This window comes from Canis lupus, chromosome 14 (genome assembly GCF_003254725.2).
Source record: "Canis lupus dingo isolate Sandy chromosome 14, ASM325472v2, whole genome shotgun sequence".
NCBI classification, from domain to species: domain Eukaryota; kingdom Metazoa; phylum Chordata; class Mammalia; order Carnivora; family Canidae; genus Canis; species Canis lupus.
The window spans coordinates 42408492-42435435 of record NC_064256.1 but is presented as its reverse complement, the minus strand read 5'-3'; the positions used below and the strand labels follow the sequence as shown (position 1 = coordinate 42435435).

Sequence of the window (26944 nt, the reverse complement as noted above, 5' to 3'; positions counted from 1 at the left end):
TACCCTAGAAGATGCTATTTTTTGAGAATATTTATTTCTCTGTGTCCTCACCCACACGAGGGGTTATCAAGTGTTTTAAATGTTTTGCAATTTATAAGGAAAAATTTCTCTTATTGTGCTTAATTTGCAGTTCTTTAATATTAACACATCGATATGTCTTTTTTGTATTTGTGGGACATTTAGACTTTAAATCCTACCAGCTCCTGGTTCATATCACTTGCCCATTTTTCTTTCGGATGTGTTTATAACACTAAAATTTTTTTCTAATATGTTTAGTAAATTTCATACAAAAATACTGTGTAGTCATTATAGATTCTATTTTCAAAGGATTTTTAATGATGGAAATATTCATTATACAGTAAGTAGAAATAAAACAGAGTATAAAATTGTATATAATGTATCATCCTGGTCTTTTTTTTTTAATGCATAGAAAAAAGTCTGGGAGGTGGAAATGCACACATATATTAAGGTGACTTGAGGGGGTGAAATTATAGGTAACGTTAAAATTTTCTTGGTAATTTTAGTATTTTCCAGAATTACTATAAAGCACAATTCCTTATGTAGTCAGAATGAACAAAAAAAGCTATAGTTTTGTGATTATGACTGATCTCTAAGAGTTGTAACTGTTCTGTGCCTCGAGGGCACTGGTGGTGAGCTCCTGAGAAATGTTAACACAGTGGCTCCTTAAGTCAGGATGCAACTGTCTGTAAGACCATGGTGGGGGTGTGGGTGGGGGGAGAAAACAGGCAGCTGACAGCCCGCATATAGACCAGAGGGTCCACACTGCACTGGGGCAGGGCAAGGGGTAGAGGCCAAGAGACCCCACTGGCTGATACAAACAAAAGCAAGTCTTTTTATTTTGGTCACGGTTTTGGTATTTATGGGTGAGCGATACATACCCCCAAAGATTTCACTTTTATGTTAAGAATTTAGTTATGTACAACAGCTAACCTCCTTAAAAAGTTATTAAAGATATTACAATTTGATATTTGCCAAGAAAATGGGAGTGTTTCAAGTTGCCACATTTTCCAGCCTCTCATATCCAAACACACTGCCTTGGCCCTCATCGCAGAAGTTCTTCCCAGGAGCTTCTGCTTGCCACCTACCCTGTCTCGTTTGGCTCAGTGGCTCCAGATTTCCTGTTGGTTACCCCTGGTGTCCTTGTCATCACCTGCAAGCTGAAGACTTCTCTCCCCAGTCCCTTCCTAATCCCTCAGGGATCACTAAGCGAGGCAGCTGGCATAACAGTCTTGACTAAAGATGGGAGGTTTGCATGGGGGTTTAGCAGTGCAGAAAAGGAGAATAGTGGAAGGCAGCAGGGTCTTAGCTTATGACCATTACAGATACTTCCACTCTCGGCCCATGTGCGCCTTCCTGCAAATCACTGGCATCTACTTCCTGCAAGCCAGAGCCTCTTCTCCCATCTTTGCCTCTCCCTGAGTCCCTGCTCCTTGGTCTCCCGTGCTGCCTCTTACCCAAGAGCCCACAGCACAACAGATGTGCATCACTGTCCAAGGAAGGTAGCATTTTTACATAGAGAAATTTTGGTCTTGTTCTGTCCAAACCATTCCCGCCCAGATTAGGTGTAAGTGTAAAGTCTATTAAAGCGTTTTCCCATTCAAAAAGAAAAATCACTTCCAAGGAAAAATTCTGCAGTTACTCCCGCAAAGTAAGGAGGATAAACAGCAAAGAGTCTTTAAAACAGTAAGGCTCTCCCACTCCTCCTCGAGAGCCCACGGAGTCCTCTCATTCGGTCCTCTGTTAAATTTGCTGCCACAGTGGCTGTTTACCAAGCAGAATGGAAAAATTTTAGTATTTTAGTAGCCAATAGGGTTTCCATATCTTAATAGCCTAGAGCATACCTGCTATGTGGCAGCCCTGAACATAAAGATATAGAATTATAGAATCCCTGAGTTGAGAGATAGGCGCAGTCTCTAAAAAACTCTTCTGAATGATGCCCCTGGACATGAGCTCCTCAGAAGCAAAGACTGCACTGCTTCCTGCAGTGACTGCCACCCCACAGAAGCTCTGTGACTGATGACCAGTTCAATGAGAGAATGAGCCAACACTCATTGCTGTATGATCGACAACTTGCGCACCTAGTCTTCTCTGGTCATCTCAAGTGTTAGGTAACTCACTATCATCTAAAGCTGCTCATGATTTTGTGGATCTCTACATTTTCTGTGCAGGAAAATGTGACTTTTAGTAGTTTTGCTCTTTTGTTTTCTGATAACTGTTTATAACAAATGCCTGGATCTCTCTCTATATTACATATATAGTATTTCATATATAATACATGCATTATTAACATATGCCTATTATATACATTTCTGTTCTGATTTCTATCTTTTTTTCAAGCAATATTCTTTCCCTATCACAGCTCCTTAGCCTCAAAATTTTCTATTCTTTATGGTCTAGCAGTAGCAGATGAGAATCACAGCAAAATCAAGGACAGACAGAAGGGGTACAGAAGCCTCATTAGCACTTAACACTCCTTCCATTGGCCTTAAGCTAAGATCAGCTCTCTCTTATGGAATCATTTACGTGGACCTTGAACACCAGAGCTCTGCGGAGGGTGGGGTGACGATTAATGCTCTTGGGACAGCTGATGGCTGGGACAACCCGGAATGATTGGCACACAAGCGTTTTGGAGAAAGTAGTCCCGCCAGAGGGTCAAGCTTATCATGACAAGGTTCTCTAGGGACACAGACCAGCTGTGCTTACTTTCAAATCGGCAGACTTACTTTCAAATCTAGGATGACCGGGGAGATGTTGATTTTGTCAAATTGCCTTTGTATCTCTTTTGGGGTTGAATTTGCTATACTCTCCATGTTTCACATGACAATGATGATTGTTACTGTTAATGATAATGAGAACAAAACACAAAGTCCTTAACAGAAATGATTTCTACTGATTTCATAACACTACCATGATGTGGACACTATAATTTTCATCTTACAGATGCAGATCACACAGAAAATAAGAGAGCCAGGCAATAAACAGATCTAAAGTCTATATACCCCTTCCTCTCTACATGGATTTGTGCCAAGTTGCTGTTGACCAGGGCAGAGCTGGAGGCTCACACTCTTCTCTCCTCCAGAAAGATAGGGGAGGCTTCCAAGTTTCCAATTTCCTTCTATTTTCAACAAAATAAGAACCACAATATTGTCTCATTCAAGCATAACAAAGAGAAATAAAGCGGTTTTTGAAAGGCTCAAGAAAAGCTACAGTTCTAACTCTGTAGACTAAGAAGGATGGAAAATTTAGAGCCGCCTAAACTCCCCTCTCCCCCTGCCCCCAGAACACAGGGTTTCCTACATATTTAACCTGTGATGTAGGAATATCATGGTCTTGTTACATTTTAGAAATGACACTGTGATTGCTAATAGTCACAACTGCCAACAACATTGGACTAAACTTACTTGATCATCAGAGAAATGCCCACACCAATACATACATGTACACCATGGATGCACGTAGTTTGTGTCCAGTTGGTCCTCATTATTTCACAGAATCAGTATTCATGAATCCACTTATTTGCTAAAATGTATCCGTAACCCCCAAATCCATACTGAGGGCACTTTGGCAGCTATTTACAGGTAGGCAGAGAGCAGTGACCAATTCAAGTCAACTGATACACACCTTCTTCCCAGCTGAGGCTGAACAGGATGATGGGCTGGCTCCTTGTTTCAGCTCTCTTACGATAAACAAGTGTCCCTTTCATGGTCTATTTAGTAGCTTATTATGTGCTTTTTGTTGATAATTTTGCTGTTTATAATGACCTCCTGGGTATACGTGGGGCTGTGATGTGCCCTCTAAAGAAAATACATGTGTTAGGTAAGATTCATTCAGGTACGAGTTTTAGTACTGTTCGTCATGAGTTCAATATTAATAAAGCAACAGTATATATTAAATAAAATTTCTTTAAACGGAATCAACAGAAAACAAGGTCATGTATTGATCAATTCAAGAAAGTGTTGTGCCCAGAGGCCCATAGGAACCTACCCCTGAATTTTCCTAAGGAGCAATGGGTCAATATATGCTAATCCAGTGTTCATGGTGACCCCATAGACCATCACTACTGTGACTAACAAGAACTAGCTGTGTGCTTATATACATAGTATGTGTGTGCATATGTGTGTGTGCACGTGTGTGTACTTGTACAGTACCTTATCTGAGTTCACTGAGGCCCTGAAAACTTTGTTTAATTTAGTGGGAAATGATACTTGGAGAAAACTGTTACCATACAATAAAGTACATTTTTCTTAATTAGGGCTTTACGGTCCTATAATTGGTCTTTTGTTTTGCTGCACTAATTTCGATCAGCAATAATTTGATTGCACCAGCATGATAATGTTGCTCAGCTACTGCTTGGAAGAGCGAGGACACGTGGGTTATAATGGTTTGCGAATGTTACTGCAAGAGCACTTACTTGGAATACGGCTACATTCCAAGCAACATTTTTTACTTCAGAAATCTCTCCAAGAGTTTGTTATCTAGTTGATAAATGGACTTTTGGACATAATAGTCTGTCCAGATCTCTCTATGTCAACATACACAGTATCCTTAACGAACTGAGTCAGACCCTGTCAAAGGCAAACCTGAATCCTCCTAAGTCCACTCCCCTACTGCTACCATGTGGGAGAGAAGAAAGGTGTTTGACAGTTTCATTTATCTTGCTGCCCCAGTTGCTTCCAGGAGCTTCCCAGAATCTCCCTGTTTTCCACATTTGCTCAGATCCAGCTTCAAGGCATCTTGAATTTAGGGAAGAAATTTAGTAAAAAGAAACAGTACAGACTAAGACAAAGTTGCTGTTTTTTTTTATTTGATCATCACTCTAATTAAATTATAAAAGCAGCCAATGTTGTGGAATTTCCATTGGGACTGTTAATTACCTATGTTGATTGGGCAAATGACTCGATTAGGCAGAGATTTCCTGATCTGTAAAAGTAGGGATCGTAAGAACAGTCTTTAGAGTCCCTTTTAGATGAACAATACCTAGACTCTATGCTTTGAGCTGGACTATTCAGGATAATATTGGGATTTTCTAGATCATCTTGACTTTAGGAAGATTTCTATGTGCTTTAGATCCTGCAAAATGCATAAACAAACATAACACTTCATATTCAACCTGACAACTGGCCCATTCGGTCTCCGTTGGCTGAAGACGTTAGTTTTCCTCCATGTGATCCTCAGAGATCACAAGTATTGTTAATTTGTTAGATCATGCACTCGACAAATATTATTGAGGCCCTACAGTGTTGTAGGCACATAAAAAACAAGATATGGTCCCCATATTTAAGTCAAACCAAGATAAGAGTTTGATAATTCTGTGCTTTAAGGTTAATAATTCAATACCTTATCAAATTATATTCTTTTAAAATATGCTCAACATTTTAAGCAATGAGAGAAATGTTTTTCTATTTATTTCAATACTATGGAATTATCTATATTTTACATACAAGAAATTGTGTGTGGCAAGCTGAGTTAATTGGGATCATGTTTTTTAGCTATTTTAGAAATTTTTTTAAGGGACCATAAAAACGACTCCTCCCTCCCCCCAAGCGGCTACCCCTGGCTCACCCTCATACTTCTGTCCTAGAGATTAAGAGCTTTTCTTTTTCTTTTTGGTAATCAATTATCAAATCAATCAGAAAATGTTTATTAAGTTTAAGATTTTAAGATTAAGCACTTATTAAAATATTTATTAGGTGGGATGCCTAGGTGGCTCAGTGATTGAGCGTCTGCCTTTAGCGCGGGGCATGATCCTGGAGTCCAGGGATCGAGTCCCACATTGGGCTCCCTGCATGGAGCCTGCTTCTCCCTCTGCCTGTGTCTCTGCCTCTCTCTCGGTCTCTCATGAATAAATAAGTAAAATCCTTAAAAAATATATAAAATATTTCTTAGGTAGCTTACTATAAAGCTATGATTTCTTTTGCTCCAGGTGCCTAAATATTTACTTTACTGTTTTTGTTATTTTTATAAGCTTTTCAACACTCTTTGTGAAATGAGATAAGGTAGAAATAAATGATTAGCTTAGGTAACATTGGTGGCATTTCTATGCATCAATTTAGCTCATGTTGTCTAGTCTGTTTATATTTTACTCTAACTGAAGTTAGGTAAAATATCTTTTTTTGAGAGGCAAAATCTTCCAAATATATAATCTGCTAAGTAAAGGATTGCATTTTCTTTTATTAGATTTTATACTATCTCTTATATAAATCAGTGCTTGACAAAGCAAATCATATTTTTCCATCAATTTACATTGTAAAGTCAAACCATTTTTATTTGCTCATAAATTTACCTTCCACTTTATTTCAGATCTTCAGTCTTCCCTTTCATTTTCTCTGCTCTTACAAACATTGATACAAACACTTATTTCTGAGTTCAAGAATACTGTTAACAAATCTTTTAGTAGAGTATTTTGGTAATAAAAAATAATTTCTACCCATAACTCATCTGCTTTGAACATTCAGATTTTTCTTTTTTTTTTTTAAATTTTTTTATTTATTTATGATAGGCACACAGTGAGAGAGAGAGAGAGAGAGGCAGAGACACAGGCAGAGGGAGAAGCAGGCTCCATGCACCGGGAGCCCGACGTGGGATTCGATCCCGGGTCTCCAGAATCGCGCCCTGGGCCAAAGGCAGGCGCCAAACCGCTGCACCACCCAGGGATCCCAGATTTTTCTTAATTTAGAGTTTATCACACTGGGATATATCTACAGATATATAGCTTTGATAAGTAATGTTTCCTGGGAGTATTGAAATACAGAAGTTAAGATTTTACCACAGAAATATTTTAATTGCTTAGGATGCCAGGTATGAGAGAGAGAACATGACCATATATCTGTATAACCTTACTTCATGGAATCAAATTAACAAAAAATATAATATTAATATTCAACATGTTATTTTTTGTGAAATAAAGTAAATGAGTTTTGTATAGAAATGCCTTTTTATGATGCATTGTTCTCATTTAATTTTGCTAATTAGGAAAAAAAAACCCTCTATGACATTCACTGTGAATCCAAAATCAACAGTTCCTTCTAAAATTTATCCAGAAGGAAAATTAGTAGTCTTTTCAAGTTTTTATCTCCCATAGAAATAAAATTGTCTTAAGCATATTTCTAGAATTAGTATAAAGACAATAAGATTGTGCTGAATAATTTTGCTGATTTTTTTTTCTGCTTCAGAAAGTCAGCATTTTAAATGGAGTCCCTTAGTGTGTGTGATCTTATATTATCTTAAAACTCAATCATAATTAACTGGCCTCTCCCAACTTTATAGAAGGAGGAGCAATCTTCATAACAAGACCTTTGCCATTCAATGCTATGCTCAAAGAAGAGAATTAGGAAAGATCAGGATGCCTGTTACCAGCTGTTCATCAAATAAGAATGTTTCTGTTCTTGGGATAGTTAGGTGTGGTTGAAGTTTAAATGATTTGTTCACAGAAAGAATTTTTTAAACACATAAAGTAATCTTTGACCTTTACTAGATTGAGTCAACAAGTATAAGAGAACTCCCAGTAAGTTTTTGGCTCCTCTTCAAGAACATCAGTGAATCTAAGGAGAACATATCACTGGAACATCTAAATATATATACATGTAGATGTTCTATATTTTATATTTTTATTACTTGTTATTTTATGATAAGATGCCAAAGGGATGTAATTGTGTTTTGCCTTGAGTTCTATTATAATAGATGAGCTCAGAAAGGTTAAATTTTGGTGGAAAAATGAGGAAAAATATTAGTCAAAAGTATTATTTAGAACTAGCAACTGTACATCATATTTAGCATTTTTTTGAAACTATGAGTTTATTCAATCATTATGGTGATGATTATGAGAATAGCTAACATTTGTTAAGCAGCCATTATGTACTTAGCACTGCTGGGCCCCTGAGGTACAATAGTACATATATGAGGCACAGTCCCTGGATTTACAGTTTAGAGTTAGTGATGAGGTGTAGATAGATCAACATATGGGGTGGAGGGAATGTGATGGGGAAGTACAGGCTGTCATGGAAGCACACTGGAGTGATGCCAGATTCAGATTTTACTAGGAAAAGCTGTGGGTCACATGAGACTCTCTGGATGAAGTGATATCAAAATGGTATGAGTTGGCCACACAAAGAAGGTCAAGACTATTCTCAGAAGAAATCTTGAAGCCTGAAGATATATCCAAAGGATAGAATATGCATAACATTTTCAGAGGACTGAAAAATTTTCAATATGGAGAAGCAGAGAATGCAAACATGGAGATAATGAAAAGCAAGCTCTGAAGGGAAGTTTGAGCTGCTCATCAAAGCCATGCTTGAGGAGTGGAGATTTGGGATCAGAGAGGATAATGTCATGATCTGATGGGGATGTTAGATGGATTATGCTGTTACTGTGCAGGTAAATGATGGGAGGGGGCAAGATCATTGGTCACAAAGGAAGTTAGTCAACTCGAAGTCATTTGGGAAAAAAAGATGATGATAGCCCAATGCTAGGGGAGAAACCATGGGAAAGGATGAAATGTGATTTGATTGGCAAGGCATTTAGGATGCAGATTTGGTAGGCCTCGGTGTTAGTGAGGGAGCTTGAGGAAGAGAGGTATTGTCAATTATCAGCCATAGGCTTCTGGGGAGGTAAGGCTGGCATTTAACTGGGAACAGAGGAGGAGGAGCTGGTTTTGGGGTGAGGGAAAATAGAGCATTTAGTGCTCTTTCCCTGTGCTGAGTTTTAGATGGCCATTGGATATTCAAATGAATCCAGAATTTACACACGAGGAAATGAAATTTAAGAGATTACTAAATTGTTCAAGGTTACACAGACAGGATTTGAGCCCAGGATGATCTGGCTCCAGATTCTCTGCTCTTAATCACTATAGAATTCTTCCCCAGGGACATGGACCTTAACGTTCTTTCTTCTCTTTGCTCCTTATTTGAATCTATAAAACGGTATCAGAATCCTGCATTCTAATTCAGCTCTGTCATTAATTGCTTGACCTTGGGCAAATCTTTAACCTTTCAGGGTCACTGTCTAAAAGTAAGTAGTGAGATCAGGTCGGAATTCTTTAAATGGGGTTTGTGAGTAGGAGCGGAAGGAGCTCAGGGAAAGAGGGCCATGAACATGCTTCCCTGGAAAAGCTTTATCACCTGAAAGGATTTCTCAAACCATAAACTCTCACCTGAGTCCTGCTCCTCCCTCCATATTCTGATATTCTCCCCAGCGGGGGCATCCCTTCTAGTTGAGGCTCACCGTCTTGTCTTGGGTTGTGTCCTTCAGGTATGCTCAGAGAAAAAAACATTAATAACCCAGATAATATCACATTCCTTCATATGGCCAAAGACACTTCAAAGTTCTGTCATTGTAAATCACCTTCCTTAAATTATACAAGAGGGGGTGCCCAGGTGGCTCAGAGGTTGAGCGTCTGCTCAGGTCGTAATCCTGGGGTCCTGGGATTGAGTCCTGCACTCAGCTCCCCACAGGGAGCCTGCTTTTCTCCCTCTGCCTCTGTGTCTCCCTCCCTCTCTCTCTCATCTCTCTCTCTCTCTCTGTGTCTCTCATGAATAAATAAAATCTTAAGAAAAATTATACAGGAGAATAGTGTTTTTGCTTGTTTTCTTGCTATGTTTTCTTTTACTCAATGTGTACCTGCTGAATACTTACTATGGATGGACTAGATCATGCTCTAGACACTTGGGATATAGCTGTGAATAGAACAAAGTCCTGTCCCTAGTAAACTCACATTTCAGTGGGGAGAGACAGGTAATAAACTAAGGATAAACAAAAATATCAGATGGTGATAAGTGCTATGCAGAGAGCTTTATCAGGAAGGCTGGTGGTGATGCTTTCACAACAATGTGAATGTACTTAATGCCACTAAACTGTACACATAAAAATGTTTCAAATGGTCAATTTAATGTCATGCATATTTGCCATAATTTAAAAAATATTTTTTAAAACCTTAAGGCAAAGTATAACAATATGGCATCTTTAAAATGCCAAAAGGAAAAAAATACTCTAAAAGAAAAAAAAAAAATCCAACCCAGCAACCCATACTAGACTTTAGAGTTCTATATCCAGTGAAAATATTTTTCTAAAATGTTAGTTAGGGGAGAAAAATTTTTCCCTTCTTTCCTTCTAGTTTTTTTGGCTGGTCTAATAAATTGACATGAGACAGATTAACAGGAGAAGGACAAGTTTAATTACATCTATATGGGAGCTCAAAGACACAAGACTCAAGAACAAACCAAACAATTGAGCCTTGTATGCTATGTTGAGCCAAGGAATGGGTTAAGGGCCTGAGGCTCCAAAGGGCAGGAGGGTCATTCATAGGAGGAAGAGAAGAGCAGGTGTCTGGTAATCAGATGTTTGCCTGGCCATACAGATAGGTCATTCAGATAAAAAGTTACCCCCAGCTCACTTTCTGGGCCAGGCCCCATAGCTAAATTTTTTAGGTAGTTTAGGGGAGGTGAAGTTTTTCTTGAATCTGATAGGTCTTAATTGCCTTCAGCTCAGAACAATCTACTTGCCAAAGTGGCACATCTTGGGGTGGCTTATTCTGCTCCCCTTTAATGGTGAAATGAGGATATTTTCAAATAAATAAAAGCTGTCCTTTCTCTTTTTTTCCTCCTTCTGGGACTCCAGTTACACTTTTTGTTAGAGCAAGGCTGAAGGGAATGTTACCAGATGAAAACGTTGGCCTATAAAAAATAATACCATATATTATAATAATATATAAATATAAAATAATGTATTTTAAGTCAATTCTTAAGTTCTTTAAGGAATTATTTATGGTTGATAAAAGGCATCTGCTAAATATTTAAATCTAAATTATACATCATGATACATTACAAATTATACATTATAAATTACGCATAATGAAGACTGAATACTTTTGTCTTAAGATTAGAACAAGTTCAAGATTGACACAAGATTCTCACCATTCCTATTTAACAGCATACTAGAAGTCCTAGTCAGTGCAATAAGGCAAGGAAAAGAAATAAAACCTACATATATAAAAGAAGTAAGAACACTACTACTACTTGCAGACAACATAGTTTTCTATGTAGAAAATTCAAGGGATATATGTTAAAAAAAAAACAAAAAACAAAAAACAACTCCTAGAACTAGTAAATAATAATAAGTAAGTTGAAAAAAGTCATAGGCTACAAGGTTAATATTTTAAAAATTAGTCATATTTCTATATACTGGCAACAAACAATTATAAGTTGAAATTTTTAAAAACATCATTTACAAGGGCTCCAAAAAATGAAATACTTATATAATATAATAGTTACATACTCTGCATGCTAAATTCTACAGAATGTGGATAAAAGAAATCAGAGAGGAATAAATAAGAGATATTTTGTGTTTGTGTATTAGGAGACTAAATATGAAGATCTCCCCAAATTGATGAATAGGTTTATTATAATCACAGTAAAAATCCCAACAGGACTCTTTTTAGTTATTGAAAATATAATTCTTTATATAAAGAGTTTTACATATAAAGCTTTATATGCAAAGTAAAAGAAACTAGAATAAATAAAATGATTTTATAAAAGAAAAAAACAAGATTGGAAGGCTCATGCTGCCTGATTTAAAGACTTACTATGGGAGCACGTGGGTGGCTCCATTGGTTAAGTGACCATTCTTGATTTCGGCTCAGGTCATGATCTCAAGTCATGAGATCGAGCCCTGTGTTGGGCTCCACGCTCAGCAGGGAGTTTGTTTGAGATTCTCCCTCCACTCCCTCTGCCCCATAGTGTACTCTCTCTCTCTCTCTCAAATAAATACATACATTTTTAAAAATATAAAATAAAAAATAAAAACTTACTATGAAATGACAGTAATCAAGACAGTGTGGCATTTGCAAAAGGACAGACACATGGATGAATGAGCAGAATATAGGTCTAGGTCGGTAGATAGATTCATACCAATATGTCCAATATATTTTTTGACAAAGGTGAAAAGACAATTTACTGGAAGAAGTATAGTTTTTAAACAAACAGTACTGGAATATATATATTGAATACAAATATGCCAAGAAAATGAATGCTAATGCATACTTTGCATAAAAATTAACTTTAAATCGTTCATAGATTTGAAGGTAGAACATACAATTACAAAAGTTTTGGAAGAAAACATAAGAGAAAATCTCTATAACCTTGGATTGGTAGAGTTCTTAGAGAAGATATCAAGGATTTTATTTGAGAGAGAAAGTAAACAAGCTAGCAAGAGCACGAGTAGGGGTGGTGGGGGCAGAGGGAAAGGGAGAAACAGACTCTTCGTTGAGCAGGGAGCCCGACTGGGACTTGATCCCAGAGCTCCAGGATGGTGACAGAGGCACAGTTAACCAACTAAGCCACCCAGGTGCCCCCTGTAATTCACAAAATTATAGACTTTACTCTGTGATAGATAGTGTCAAGACAAGCTACGGATTGGGCGAAAATATCTGCAAATCACATATCTGACAAAAGAATTATAGCCACAATATAGAAATAGCTTTCAAAATTCAACAATAAGAAAACAAACCCTAAAAGATTGGCAAAGATTTGAACAGACACTTCACCAAAGAAGACATATAGATAGTAAATGAGCACATTAAAGATGCTCAACATTGCTAGTCATTAGTGAAATCCAAATGAAAAATCACAATGAAATACCTTTACACACCTTTTAAAATGTGAAATACAAGACCAAAAACTAACAATACCGAGTCCTGGTGAGGATGTAGAGCATCTGGAACTCTCATATATTACTGATGGGAATGAAAACAGAGAGCTACTCTGGGAAGCAACTTGTTAATTCCTCGTAAAATTAAACATACACTTGCCATATAATAGTAGCAATCCTATTCCTAAGTATTTATCTTAAGGAACTGAAAACTCATGCTCACACCAAAACCTGAATTCAAATAATTGTGGTAGTTTTGTTCGTAATTGCCAAGACCCGAAGCAACCTAAATATCCTACTTTGGGTAATTGAATAAATAAACAGTTGTACATCCATTAAATGAAACACTCCTCAGGAATAAAAAGGGATGAACTGTTGATACTCAGCAACATGGATGCATTATGCCAATCAAATGTATTAGGCTGAGTGAAGGAAGCACGGTTCAAAAAGGGCTGTATGATTCCATTTATATGAGATTCTGAAAGGAACAACACTGTAGGGATAGAAATAAGATCTAAGGTTGTTTACTATGATTTAAGAGTGAAGGGGAAATGTTGATTACAAAGTTGAGGCATGAGGGAGATTTTCAGAGTGAAGGAATTGTATCCTGACTGTGATGGTTGTTATAGCATACTATAATTTTTTTTAATTTTTATTTATTTGTGATAGTCACAGAGAGAGAGAGAGAGAGAGAGAGAGAGAGAGGCAGAGACACAGGCAGAGGGAGAAGCAGGCTCCATGCACCGGGAGCCCGACGTGGGACTCGATCCCGGGTCTCCAGGATCACACCCCGGGCCGAAGGCAGGGGCCAAACCACTGCACCACCCAGGGATCCCCTAGCATACTATAATTTGTCAAAATTCACAGATCTGTACACTGAAAGAGGGGAATTGAACCTCATGTAAATTTTAAAATGATTTTTAAAAATATGCAAAAAGGGAAAAAAAGGAATTAATTTTAAAAATGCTTTTAAAACTTCTCTATGTAAAAATAATCCTAAATAAAATTCCTACATAAAAATGCAGAGAGGAACGCTTGGGTGGCTCAGCGGTTGAGCATCTGCCTTTGGCTCAGGGACTGATCCCAGGGTCCCGGGATTGGGTCCCATGTCGGGCTCCCCATTGGGAGCTTGCTTCTCCCTCTGCCTGTCTCTCTGCCTCTCTCTGTGTGTCTCTCATGGATAAATAAATACAATCTTAATAAAAAAACACACATGGAAAATTTTAAAAACAGGGTGAGAAATTTGTGGACCAGGACACCCTGTAGGGGAACACTACTACCAGTGACTACTAGAGGCAGCACAGAGACGACTAGAGTCCCTCAGGCAAACCCAGAATGTGAACAGCAGAAATAACCACAATCTCCATCCAGCCTTTGGAAATTTTGGAACTGCACAATTTGCAATTCTGGGTTCCTTCCTTTGTTTCATGCACTCCTGCTAGGGGGAAGGTAGGGTGGGCAGAAAGGCATGACCACAGAGCATTCCAGGCAGACACCGGAAACACAGTTAAGTTTGGAGGGTGCTGTCTGGGCGCAGGAGACCCTGAATGCCAGCATGCTGGGTTAGGGTCAGCGTGGGCTGGTGGAGCAGGTGCTCCCTGGGGGAGCATGTGCCTCTCCTCGAGCTTCTAACCCTCTCACTGGTGCCCGCAGATTGTAACCAGAAATGTGGGACAGGACAGAAACTCTAAGCAGCACAAACATGCACTAGCTTAGTGCAGCAGAATGCCTGAGGGCCGGAGAGATGCTGAGGGAGGGAAGGAGAGAGACTAGAGAAAGGATGGGGACACAGGCGAGTGTCTGAGCAGAGGCCAACTCATTCTCACCTTGTTTTTTTCTTTTGCTTCAATTTGTCCTCTTCTCTTCTTTGTTTTTTTTTTTTTTTGCTCTCTCTCCTCATTTCTCCAGGCAGCACTGCCCGCCCTGTGTGTCCCCTCCTCTCCTCTCCGGAGCTTCTGTGTCTCCTGCAGCCCTCTCTCTTCCTGTCTCACAGTAGGGGCTGAGTGACCCCTGCTTCCTGAATGTGGTAAGAGAGCACACCAAAGGAGTGAAGGTTGATGGGTGCATTTCCTTGTGGCTTCCACAACTTGATGGCTTAAAACAACACAGATTTATTCTCTTATAGTTGGGGAGACCAAAAGGCTGAAATCAAATTGTTGGCAGGGTGCACTACCTCTGAGGGTTCTAGGGGAAATCCCTTTCCTGCCTCTTCTTTTGGTGGCTTCTGGTGTTCCTTGGGTTGTAGCTGCATCCAGTCTCTGCTTCCCTCTTCCTGTGGCCCTCTCCTCCTTTTCTGGTGTCTTCCTCCTCTATGTGTCTCAATGACACTATTGGATTCAGGGCCCACCTGGATTCTCTAGGACCATCTCATCTTAAGATTCTTAACTTCCGAGTCTGCAAAGACCCATTTTCCAAATAAGGTCTTATTCATAGATCCTAAGAGTTAGGACATACCCTTTGTAGGCGCCACATTCAACCCATGATGGTTGAGGTCCCAGCCTCCAGACAACACTCAGTTCTTCCATTCTTACTCATTCAGTAACGCCAACACTTACTGGTGGTGAACTATTACTTAGCCTTACACTAGAACAGAATAAATGAGAAATAAATGCAGTTCATGGGTCCTATATTTAGGGAATTGATGGACTGATTGGAGATTCACAATAAATCCTTAAAAAAAAAAGAAAAGAAAAAAGAAAAACCAATCTCAAAAAAATCCAACATAATTCAAGACAGTTAAAGAATGCAGTAGTTCAGTAATGTCACATAAAAATATAATTAAAAGCAATCTGGTTAGAGATACAGGACTAGCATATCTCATGGCGAAAGAACAATTAAAACAATATCATGATAGAAAAATGGACACAGGATATGAACAGAGAGTTCACATAAAAATATATTAATTAAATATCCCAAAAGATACTAAACTTACTCATAAGAAGAGAAATGCAAACTGAAATTACTTTGCTATTAATGTCATTTCTTATGTAATTTGTAGGTAAAACCCAAAAGTTAGACAATAGCTTCTTGGTGAGGCTACAGAGAAATGATCAGTTCATACATTGCTGTTGAGTGTAAATTGGTACAACCTTTACAGTGGCAATTGGACATCTATAAAACTTTTATATTAAAAAATTGTGCAGGGCAGCCCAGGTGGTTCAGTGGTTTAGCGCCGCCTTTGGTCCAGGGCCTGATCCTGGAGACCCGGGATCGAGTCCCATGTCAGGCTCCCTGCATGGAGCCTGCTTCTCCCTCTGCCTGTGTCTCTGCCTCTCTCTCTCTCTCTCTCCCTGTGTCTCTCATGAATAAATAAATAAAATCTTTAAAAAAAATAAAAATAAAAAATAAAAAAATTGTACAATGCATATTCTTTGATTTAGCATGCCTACTTCCAGGATTTTATTTTACAGAAAAATCTATATAGGTGTGAAATGATCTGTGTTCAAATTATCCTCTAGCACATTGTCATAAAGAGCAAAATATTGGAAATAAACCACAGATTTTGCTATTAGGAAGCTGGAGAATATGACTGTCACTGTAGGGACAGAGCTCAGTCCTGAGGAAGTCCTCATGGGGGGTCCTAGGAGTCAAGTCCCCCCTTTGAGGCACTTGTCCATCATTTTTCTCAAATAGCAAACATATTCCAGCCCAGTGAGTGTTTCTCTGCAGCCCTGCTTTCTTCCTGACCTCGGTTTCTATAGTAGTCTCCAGCATCTCATGCAGCAGCCTGGATATGCAGGGCCTGGCTTCATCACAGCCAAATAAAGCTATTCCCTTGGGATGAAACAAAACAAAACAAAACAAAACAACAAAAACCTGATTAACACTCAGCTTGTACCCTTCAGAGGAAATACAGGCGTATATATATGCACACACACATACACAATACACATACATTCACATACACCCTTATTCTAAAGTGCAGCCCATTAAACATCAATTTATTAGGAAAAGCCCATAGCAATGTATCTGTGTTTCCAGACTCAATACCTCCTTCCTGAGTAGAAAAAAACAAAGGATTCAAATTCAGAAGACTCTAATCTCTACTCTCTTACATACTACTCATTAAGCCTTGAGCAATCACTTGCTTTCTTTGCAATTCCATTTCTCTTCAACAAATTGGGGGACAGAAGAAATACCTCCCATATCAGTAAGCTTTTGCTGCCTAACAAACCAAGGCTGAATTTAGTAGCTTACAACACTGACAACTAATTTGTGCCCAGTTTTGCAGGTCACTGCTTTGGACTGGGCTCAGCTGGGTGGTTCTGGGCTCATCTAGCTCCCTCCTGCATTTGCAGTCAGTACCCAGGTTCCTGGTGGTGATCTGGTCTCGGGTAGCCTTAGGGAGACAGTTTATCTCTGCTTCATGTCATGTATTTCCTCCAACTGGCTATCCCAGACTTATTTCAAGTAGGCAGCAGGTCCCAAAAGAGAGTTATCCTCACAAGGACCCTGGAGGCCTTGTCTTGGTGCTATGGACTGAACCGTGTTCCCCTAAATTCATATGTTGAAGTCCTAAATCCCCAGTGCAGCTATATTTGGAGATAGGAACTATAAAGAAGCAATGAAGGTTAAATGAGGTCATGAAGGAAGGGCCTTAATCTGATAGGACTGCCGTCCTTCTAGGAAGAAGCGAAGACACCAAAGATCTCCCTATCTTCATAGGACCACAGAGGAAAGGCCATATGGGGATACAGTGTGGAGGCAGCTAGGAAGTAAAATCTTCCCAGAAGCCAACTCTGATGGCACTTGATCCTGGACTTCAGTTATTTTTGTTTTATTTTTTTGTGATCAGTTATTCAGAAGTGTAAGAAAACAAATTTCTGTTGTTTGAACCACCCAGTCCAATGTATTTTGTTATGACAGTCTGAGCAGACTAACACGCTTAGAGTTGGTGGCATGTCACTCCTACCATACTCTATTGGCCAAAGCGCGACACTAGGAATGAGCCCAAAGACAAAAGGCTAGGAAGTGGACTCCATATCCTGATGGGAGGAGCTGCAAAGTCACATATCAGAGGGGCAAGGATATAGGTATAATAATCTCAACCATCTGCCACACACCATTCTTGTATGGATCACATGAAATTATGGATATGAAAGTGCTTCCTCAGTCATGAAGCCCTGTATAAATGCTAACTATCCTCAGCATCTTGTCCTGCTTGGCAGTAGTTGTGACTGTTTCTTAAGTACAAGGTGACGTGGTTAGGTAGATATGTCTGAGTAGTACTTTTTCCTGGGGAGTTAGTAAAAGTCATTGCCTAATGAAGGAGTCCTATAATTCTTAAAACTAACCAGAGAAGTAGCCATGGTTTGGGAAAGCAAGACAGCATTTTCATAGCTTGAAAAGCCTGGAAACAAATATTTGAATGAGTATCCCAATCAATGAGTTCAGGAACAGGAAGTTTGATGGCTGGATGTATAGTAGAAAGGAAGGATGCAAATCAGGTTGGCCTCAGTGAATTTAGCCAGGCTCATTATCTCCCCGAGAGCCCAAGAGGAAAAGGTGGCTGTTGAGTCAGAGAGGTACGTGTTGGGGTGGGCAGGTCTGTGCTGTAGCATCAGACTCTCTTCCCACTGCAATCCAGTCAGTTGCTCCTGAGACTGCATCTGCATTCATGAGCCCTCCTTCATGATAGATTGACTGCCAAAGGAAGAGCACATCATCAACTCCCTAGTCATCCCTTGTCCTTGCACAGAACTACAAGCAGCAATCCAACTGACAGTTGTGATAACGCTAATTCTGTCGAGGTCGATGGTCTGGCTGATTGGTGTTTCTGCTCGAACTGAGAAAAGGTTAAACCATACAAGACAGCACATCTCAGGATTTGTGTGTCGGTGACAGTAGACATGGTGCTCTGTTGTGGGGTGGAGGCATACTGGCTCCCAGGAAGTGAATCTGTGTATCTTGAGAAGTCAAAGGGGTTGAGATCTCACAGAAGACCCCTCCAGCCCCAACAAGGGCTGCTTCAGACTCTGACCTCTCTGGAGCTCTGCACACTTGAGGACTTAAAAGGCAGAATGTCACATCTGCTGGTGGCATCTCCTATATATTGGCTCAGATATGCAGTGATGTTAGTCTAGAAGCAAAGGGAGGGGGGGGGGGTGTCAGTCAATCAGGATTGTGAGCATATTTAACACCTTCAGTTTACTCACAATTCCTGACATGTAATTAATTCATCAAAATATCCTGGATGAAAAAAAACAAAAAGCAAAAAACAAAATATCCTGGATGACTCCTCAATGATCCAACACCAGTCTCTGAACTATCATTGTTTGTATTACACTGTATTGCACTGAGGCTATAAATACGTATACATTAAGATCCTATTTCTTTCTGCATCTGCAGTTTAGTTTATTGTTTGGTACCTAAGAGGCATATTGAATAAATAAAAGAATGAATGATCTCAATAAATATTTATGGAGGTAATTAATTATTGAAAGGGCACAACCAGGGCAGCCTGGGTGGCTCAGTGGTTTAGCGCTGTCTTCAGCCCAGGGCCTGATCCTGGAGTCCCGGGATCGAGTACCACATTGGGCTCCCTGCATGGAGCCTGCTTCTACCTCAGCCTGTGTCTCTACCCCTCTCTCTCTCTGTGTGCTTCTGATGAATAAATAAATAAATTTTTCAAAAAAAAAAAAAGAAAAAGAAAAAAAGAAAGGGCACAACCAGGGCTTACATTTATGAAGTATGTGAAGCACTAAAAACATCTGTGTCTTTTTCGTTTTTTTTTTTTTTTTTTTTTTTTTTGTCTCAAGGCCTATACAGGAGTTTGCATGTAGGATGTAGACAATAAATAGTTATTGATTGGTGCAGAAGTTTGAGATCCCCTCAATTAAATATTACATTGCAAAAATAAGACAGCTAAGTGCCCTCAGAATTAGAAGGTGCATTGGGTAAAATCCAACCTTCCCTTCCTGAAAAGCCATAGCTCTGGGCCCTTGTAGACTGGAAAGAACTGTCTTCCTCCCTCCCTGGTGCCTGTGGTTTCAGCTACACCAGGATCAGAGGTGACCACACCCATATTCTTATCATGATCAACTGGGGGACGTCAGGTAGTTCCTTTCAAGACCCTTATGCCTGTTGGGACCTTCATGAGGCTCTTTCTCCTGTTCTGTGGCTGTTTCTGCCTCCTTCCCCCGACTCCATCTCAGTCTCTCCATCTAATTGCTGAGAATTGGCCTCATTGTAAAAGAAACTTAGAATACATTCAAGGGTGCAGGTACGAATAGCTGCCTTTAATCAAAACACACCTTTCTGCAAACTCAGACAGAGATTTACTGCCAGGGATGGTCAGCCGAGGCTCAGGGGTGTTGAAAACCTCCAGGGAACCACCAGTGAGCTACCTGAGGCCTGCTCCAAATTCCCAGCATAGTCATCTGTGCAAAAATTGTCCCAGGTGTTCTCTTCCCACCCCCCACCGTATTTACACAAAGGGGATAGCTTGAGTAAACCCTGTGGCTCATGAGGATGAAGCTGCTTCCTCATCTTTCACTAGGCTCCTAGATCAGAAGTGCAGGGAGAATGGTCACTCCCCAGGCTTTAGGGATTTTTTTGTTCACAAAGTGGTGTCCCCACAGGCACCCTAGTCATGCCTCTGCATTCCTGAAACTCACCATTGCATCTCACCAAACTAATTGCCTCTTCATTTTCTGATTTTTCCTTTCTCCTTGGGGGTCTGGCAATACTGTAAATGCTTTCACTAAATAATCCCAGGTTTAGAGTACATCTTTGTATATAAAGATTGTGACACAGAATCCTCATCTCAGGGCCTAAAGGTTTTCTAGGGGTTCTCTCTTATTCCCCATCTCCCAGCCCCTCCCCCATGCCCATCTGTCCTTGAATTTTTGGAATAAGGACATAAGCACAATTTTCTAGAACACAGACTTCTTGGGATTCCCTTATGGAATTCCACATCCCTTGGGAATGTGGAGAGTCTCCACATTCCAGACAGTTTCTAAGGAAGACCACTGCAATAATGCCTCCAGGCCATCTCAACCCACCACTCAGCAGTAAGAATACATCAGTCCATACGACTGAGGCTTTCCTCTGAGCTGTGCAGCTTATCTGTCAGAGATGTACTTTATGTGGACTTAGTTCATGCAAAAACACCACAAAGTGGCATTGTCACTTCCAAATACTCACAAGGAAAGCAGCCAGAGAGGGACGATAACCCCACTGGAGTTCCGTTTGGTGTGGCTGCTCAAGCAGCAGAAGTGGCCTCTGAAGCACTGGAAGTCTGCAAAGAAAAAGCTGATCTAAGGGGGTTCATTAGGCTTGTGGGTCCTTGAACAACTTGACCCCCAGAAGGGTTCCCAGCAGCTGGGAGACCATGATCCAGGACCTGATGATAGAAGAGAGATTGTTGCTCAAAGAAGTGGACCAGACCTGCTTCAGAGGGTTGGACGGACAGAGAGCACTGGCCAAGGGAGGGTGGGGGGCTCCATCCTGCAGGGCAGGCGCTTTAAGGCACTTTTAATGGTTTCAGATTTTATTCTGAGGCTATTGTCTCATCAGAGAGCATTAAACAGAGGAAGCGTTGGTTTAGCTTTCCATTTGGAAACATTTTGAATCTTTTTAAAAAGCCTTCAACTTTTTAAAAAGTTCCATTCCAGGGTGAGTTGGGGAACAGAGCACAGTGGGGCAGGAGTGGAGACAGATGGCCGGTGAGTAGGCTGCTGGGCTGGGCCCCGCACGAGAAATGGGTGTTTGCCTTCACTCTGTGGTAGGAGAGATGGAGAGAGATGTTCAGATTGGAGAAAGTTTATTAGAAACACAGAACAGACTGATGAATTTGGTGAACAAAGAATGACTTCCAGTTTTCTGGCTTGAGTGACTGGAAGGAGGAAATTCTGGATAGGCTGGGTGACAGGTGCTCACAGGAGACTCGCAGGCAGGAGAAATGTGTCAACAGGGTTCAGTGCTGCACAGAGGCTTTTTATGGTTTGGTCTCCAAAAGGACAACATAATGATCACACAATAGTCATTGTAGGCTGGTGTTCACCTCTCCTTCCTCATCAGCCCTCACACTGCTGGGGGAAAAAATTAAAAATAAAGCTTTATTGGGATCCCTGGGTGGCGCAGCAGTTTGGCGCCTGCCTTTGGCCCAGGGCGCGATCCTGGAGACCCGGGATCGAATTCCACGTCGGGCTTCCGGTGCATGGAGCCTGCTTCTCCCTCTGCCTGTGTCTCTGCCTCTCTCTCTCTCTCTCTCTCTCTCTCTCTGTGTGTGTGTGACTATCATAAATAAATAAAAAAAATAAAAAAAATAAAGCTTTATCTCAGGGTTCTACATACATTTACAAACTTCTACATATAATAGATGCTTTAAAAAATGAGTAGAAGAAAATACACTCAGAAGGGCTTAGGCTGGGTAGTGGGGTAATGAGAAGTTTTTACTTAGCATTTTCTAAAGGATTGGTGATGATATGTATTAATAGGTATTAATAGCATGGTAAGAAAAAAAATCAGCAAAATGAAAATAATCACTTTGAAGACTGCAACAAAAAGACTCTGGTTGTATCCTGAGAACCGATTTTCCTTTTAGATCAGCAAGGCCATTATAGCTGTGACTTCTCCTTCCTAACATGGAAATGGTTCTAAAGATGATGCTGTTTCAGATGATCAGATGTCAGAGTGAGCTCACGTGAGCCATCCCAGATTTATAAAATTATAGGAAAGGCTTTGAACTTCTAAGCTGCTTCAAGATCTTCTTCAAAGTTACATGGGGCTTGGGATGAGCACATTTTACCTTCCCACTTCCCCCCTCTGCACAAATATTGCTTAAATAGAATTGAATTTTGATTATAATAATAATGGTTAATATTTACTAAGAGTTTACCACATGTGGAGTACAGTTTTGTCTACTTTCCATGCTTTTGCAAGGAACCAGTGAATTGGATATAATTATTGTTATTTTTTTAAAAGATTGTATTTATTTATTCATGAGAGACAGAAAGAGAGAGGCAGAGACACAGGCAGAGGGAGGCAGAGGGAGAAGCAGGCTCCCCAAAGGGAATATGATGCAGGACTTGATCCCAGGACCCGGGATCACACCCTGAGCTGAAGGCAGACACTCAACCACTGAGCCACCCAGGTGTCCCTGGATACAATTATTTTTAAAGATGAAAAATTAAAGCTTTGATAAACTGTCCAACAGATTAAGACAAATACTGGATGACCTCACTTATACTGGAATCTAAAAAAAAATCAAATTCATAGAAATGGAAAACAGATTGGTGGTTTCTAGAGGTGGGGGAAATGGGTGAAGGTGGTCAAAAAGTACAAACTTCTATGTATAAGATTAATTGGTAGGGATCCCTGGGTGGCGCAGCGGTTTAGCGCCTGCCTTTGGCCCAGGGCGCGATCCTGGAGACCCGGGATCAAATCCCACGTCGGGCTCCCGGTGCATGGAACCTGCTTCTCCCTCTGCCTGTGTCTCTGCCTCTCTCTCTCATTCTGTGTGACTATCATAAATAAATTAAAAAAAAAAAAAGACTAATTGGCTCTGAGGATATAATGTACAGCAGGGTGACTATCGTTGACAGCACTATCTTGTGATATTTGAAAGTTGCTAAGAGAGTAGATCTGTAACAATGTGAGGTGGTGAATGTTATCTAAAGGTACTGTGGTCATCATTTCACAACATATAAATATATCAAATTGTGTACTCCTTAAACTAATACATTGTTATGTGTCAATTAGGTCTCAATAAAAGTGGGGGAAAACAAAAACAAAAGCAAAACCCCAACTCCCCCCAATAAAACAAAATAAAAAACAAAAAGTGAAGCATAGATAGATTGTGTAATTCATAGTTTCCCAGATAGATTCCCAGAATCTAAGTCTAACCCATCTGACTTCAGAGCCTACTGTCCTAACGACTATACCGATGTGCTTCTACAAGATATTGGATTTAAATTCTCATTAGCTCAACAGTGAGTCCTATGAGCTGGGCATGGTGCTGGACACAGAAGAGCCAGCAGGATTCAGAGTTCTTCCCTGAAATAGCTTACCATCTGGTGATGGAGGAAGGGACAGTACTGTCTGTGGGATAGGATTCTGTGTGGCCCACTGAAGGAACCCAGACAGGGTGGGGGGACCTAATTCTATCCGGGAGCTCTTACTGGAGCATCCAATATCATAGTTAAAACTGAAAGGAAGAGTAGGAGCTATATTATGATTTGTTTTGTATAAAAGGAGGAGAGTTCAAGTAGCTAGAAGAGCTGATACAGGTAGATCTGATCACAGCACCGCCCCCCCCCACTCCCCCGCTCCCCGCCCCGCTCAGCAAGTAAGTCAATGGTGAGGGGCACCATGTTGATTGCAATGCTTCTTTGGAATTTGTTGCAGGTATTAGAGATCTGATTTTTTTTTAAAAGATTGTATTTATTTATTTATTTATTTGAGAGAGAAAGAGCATGAGAGAGAGATCACAAGCAGGAGGGAGGGGTAGAGGGAAAAGCAGACTCTCCATCGAGCAGGAAGCCTGACACAGGGTTCAATCCCAGGACCCCGGATCATGACCTGAGCCGAAGGCAGATACTTACTGGACTGAGCTACCCAGGTGCCCTGGTCTAATCTGTATTTTAAATATAAAGGTAGACACCACATCTTTTATATACACATTACTATAATAGAATTTTGGAACTTGCAGTATCTGAACTTCTCATTTTTATAAGTAAAAAAAAATGAAAGCCCAGAAGAGGCAAGTGATTTGCCTGAGATCACACAACTACTGATTAGAGAACTGGGTCTTAGAACCTGGGTTTCCTGTCAAGCAGGCCAATCTATCCTTTACTGGATCCTATCACCTTTTGGGCATAGTTCCATTTATTCATGGACCCACAAGCTGCCATGTAAAACTGTGTAGGTTGTTTAGTGCACAAGAGTACCTGCTATGGGAATGTGTCAGGGCCGAAGTCCACCCAGAGGAAGGAGTAACTTTTTCTCACTTTGCAAAAGCACTTTATGGCAAGCACCTGCCCTCTTGAAACTAATGTAGCCAACCTACAGAAACCTAAATTTCTTCCCACACTGTATTAACGCAGTGATATTTCCTGTATTTTTATCCATGGAGTTCAAATAATTTAGTGATTTGTGCTTTAGTGCTCACTGGCACCTAGTAGCAGTTCTAGAAGGTATATTTCCAGCAAGTTCTGCTGGTGTGCACCACAGCGACTTCTCTGCCAATCAGTGGTTCATAGCCTTACTTTTTCCATTAAGGTTGGGTGAGGGGGAGAAAGGGGATTTGGAAGGAAGAGCAATCTATCTCAGCTCCAGGGTGGTGGCTGCCCCTTATCTTTATTTATTCCTGTGTTTTGGGGGGATTCTTTTTACTTCTTTTTTTTTTTCTTTTTACTTCCTACTGGCCAATCTCTCGTTATTTCTTATTAGCCATCCCTGTTATGGGTAATAATTCTTTATATTAAATGCTTCCTGTTCAAATTACTCTGTGTTTTCTCTCTCCTGATCAGACTCTGACTGATTAATAACACTCAGATTATTTCTCTACCAGGAAGACATAAGATAACTTCTTTAGAGGAGAAAAGATTATGGTCCTGTCAAGAGCTACATGCTAGCTGCACAGGCTACCTGCAAGGTCCATGTCCTAGTAGGTTATCCAGGACTTCATGCAGGGCAATGAAGAATAAGTATGGCCCCTCAAGCTTCCCTGAGCTCCCTGACTAAAGAGACAGGGAGACACATGATCACATCCACATAATATGGTCAGTGGTGCTGAGCAACATGGGCTTGGCGGTATCACTTATAGATGTTCCCAATAGCTGTGTTTTGGGGGAAGGAGACTCTTGAAGCTTGAAGGTATATTGAGGCTTTGCCAGGCAGGTGGTGAGCAAAGGATATGCCAAGCAGAGGTAACAGGACAAACTTAAATATTTGACTCTAACATGAGTAATGAGCCTCAATGTTCCTGTAGAACAGAATCACCCCAACTGTTGGGGCAGATAATGTCATGGTTTTGGTAGCACCACACCATAAGGTGGTAGGTAGCCTTTTCATGGTTTATAATTCTCCTCCTTGGCTCCCACCTGACCATCAGTACTGAACAGGTGGTGCCTTTGTGTTTTATAGTAAACAGTGAGTATGTGAACTACTTTTACAACAGTTGCTCAAAATAGAATACTCAAGAGAGTTTTAAAGCTGGAATATAGACTCCATCCCATCATTTTACAGTATAATAAACTGACATCAGATTGTCAAAGACTCAAGAACAAGTCAGAGAGCCAACTATGTTCAACTGTCTTGGAGGGGCACCTGGGTGGCTCAATCAGTTAAGCATCTGCCTTCGGCTCAGGTCATGATCTCAGGGTCCTGGGATCGAGTCCCACATCAGGCTCCTTGCTCAACAGGGAGTGTGCTTCTGCTCCTCTGTCTCTCTCTCTGTGTGCTCTCTCTCTCTCTCAAATATATAAGTAAAATCTTAAAAAAAGAAAAAAACATCTTGGAAAACTGCGGGAACTTTTTGCTGCCATCCTTGTAGGGTATGAATCAGCAGTTGTTGACTGGAACTAGAAAGAAATTAATAGCCCAGGGTATTGTAACTCAAGGAAAATCCCTTCATAAAAGGTATGAGGAGGTCCAAGATGGGCCCCATAGTCCCCACTCAACAGACAGGTCAATTGGTGGCTCCTCTCATGGATAGGGACCTTTAGCTTCTTTAACATGATGCTCTCTAGTTTTAGGGCCAGACATTTCTGTCTCACGGGTAACAATCCTGTTACACATCTCAGATCAAGACACTTCCTCATGGATCTTTTTTATTGCATGAGGTTTTTCAACAACTCTGACAGGATAATTACCAGTCCATGATGTGTCACTCGTAGTGCAATTCAGTCTGGAAGTATGGCTGAATTTCTTGGTTTGAACATGTGGAAGGATCGCTTATGTCCTCTTACTTATCATGGATTATAGCTGTTTCCATTCCTATACAAATGGTCAGCTGTCCTCTGCTAGGGAAGGCCTGTGTTGTTTCCTTACATCCTATCTCCGTGATAATCTTCTCTCATCATGAACGCTCTTCTTCCCATAATCCAAATCTGTAGGGCCATCTTTGGACAAAGTGGTTGTCAACATGCTGTGCCTGCAGGAGACCAGGGAAGACCCCTGTGCCTCCTGGCACCCCTTCTTCTATGACTCAACTGAGTGAAAATGGATGTGCAATGGCTCCAAGGCAAAGTGGGTATGGGGTGGGCGACTACAGAGAAAAGATGAGAGGAACAATGCCTAATGGACAGCCTGCTTCTCAATGACAAAGTTTGCCCGGGGC

The 26944-nt window shown here is 40.5% G+C and overlaps 2 long non-coding RNA genes and 1 other non-coding gene across 3 annotated transcripts in view; 1 reads left to right on the top strand and 2 right to left on the bottom strand.

The window, feature by feature from the left end:
* Positions 1 to 363: 363 nt before the first annotated feature.
* LOC118350555 (uncharacterized) lies at positions 364 to 11070 on the bottom strand. The gene is made up of 4 exons (XR_004804542.2): positions 9170 to 11070; positions 3643 to 3815; positions 2745 to 2857; positions 364 to 1782 (listed from the first exon to the last, which is right to left on the bottom strand). It is a non-coding gene; the product is annotated as an uncharacterized LOC118350555 (long non-coding RNA).
* A 2269-nt stretch (positions 11071 to 13339) lies between these two features.
* LOC112670649 (uncharacterized) lies at positions 13340 to 21070 on the bottom strand. Its single transcript, XR_007402079.1, has 3 exons — positions 20806 to 21070; positions 16348 to 16434; positions 13340 to 15330 (listed from the first exon to the last, which is right to left on the bottom strand). It is a non-coding gene; the product is annotated as an uncharacterized LOC112670649 (transcript).
* The window catches only part of LOC112670651 (uncharacterized), a 55065-nt gene continuing 48737 nt past the window's right edge, over positions 20617 to 26944 (top strand). Inside the window, exon 1 of the long non-coding RNA XR_007402077.1 lies at positions 20617 to 21060. This is a non-coding gene — a long non-coding RNA (uncharacterized LOC112670651). The remainder of the gene's footprint in view (positions 21061 to 26944) is intronic.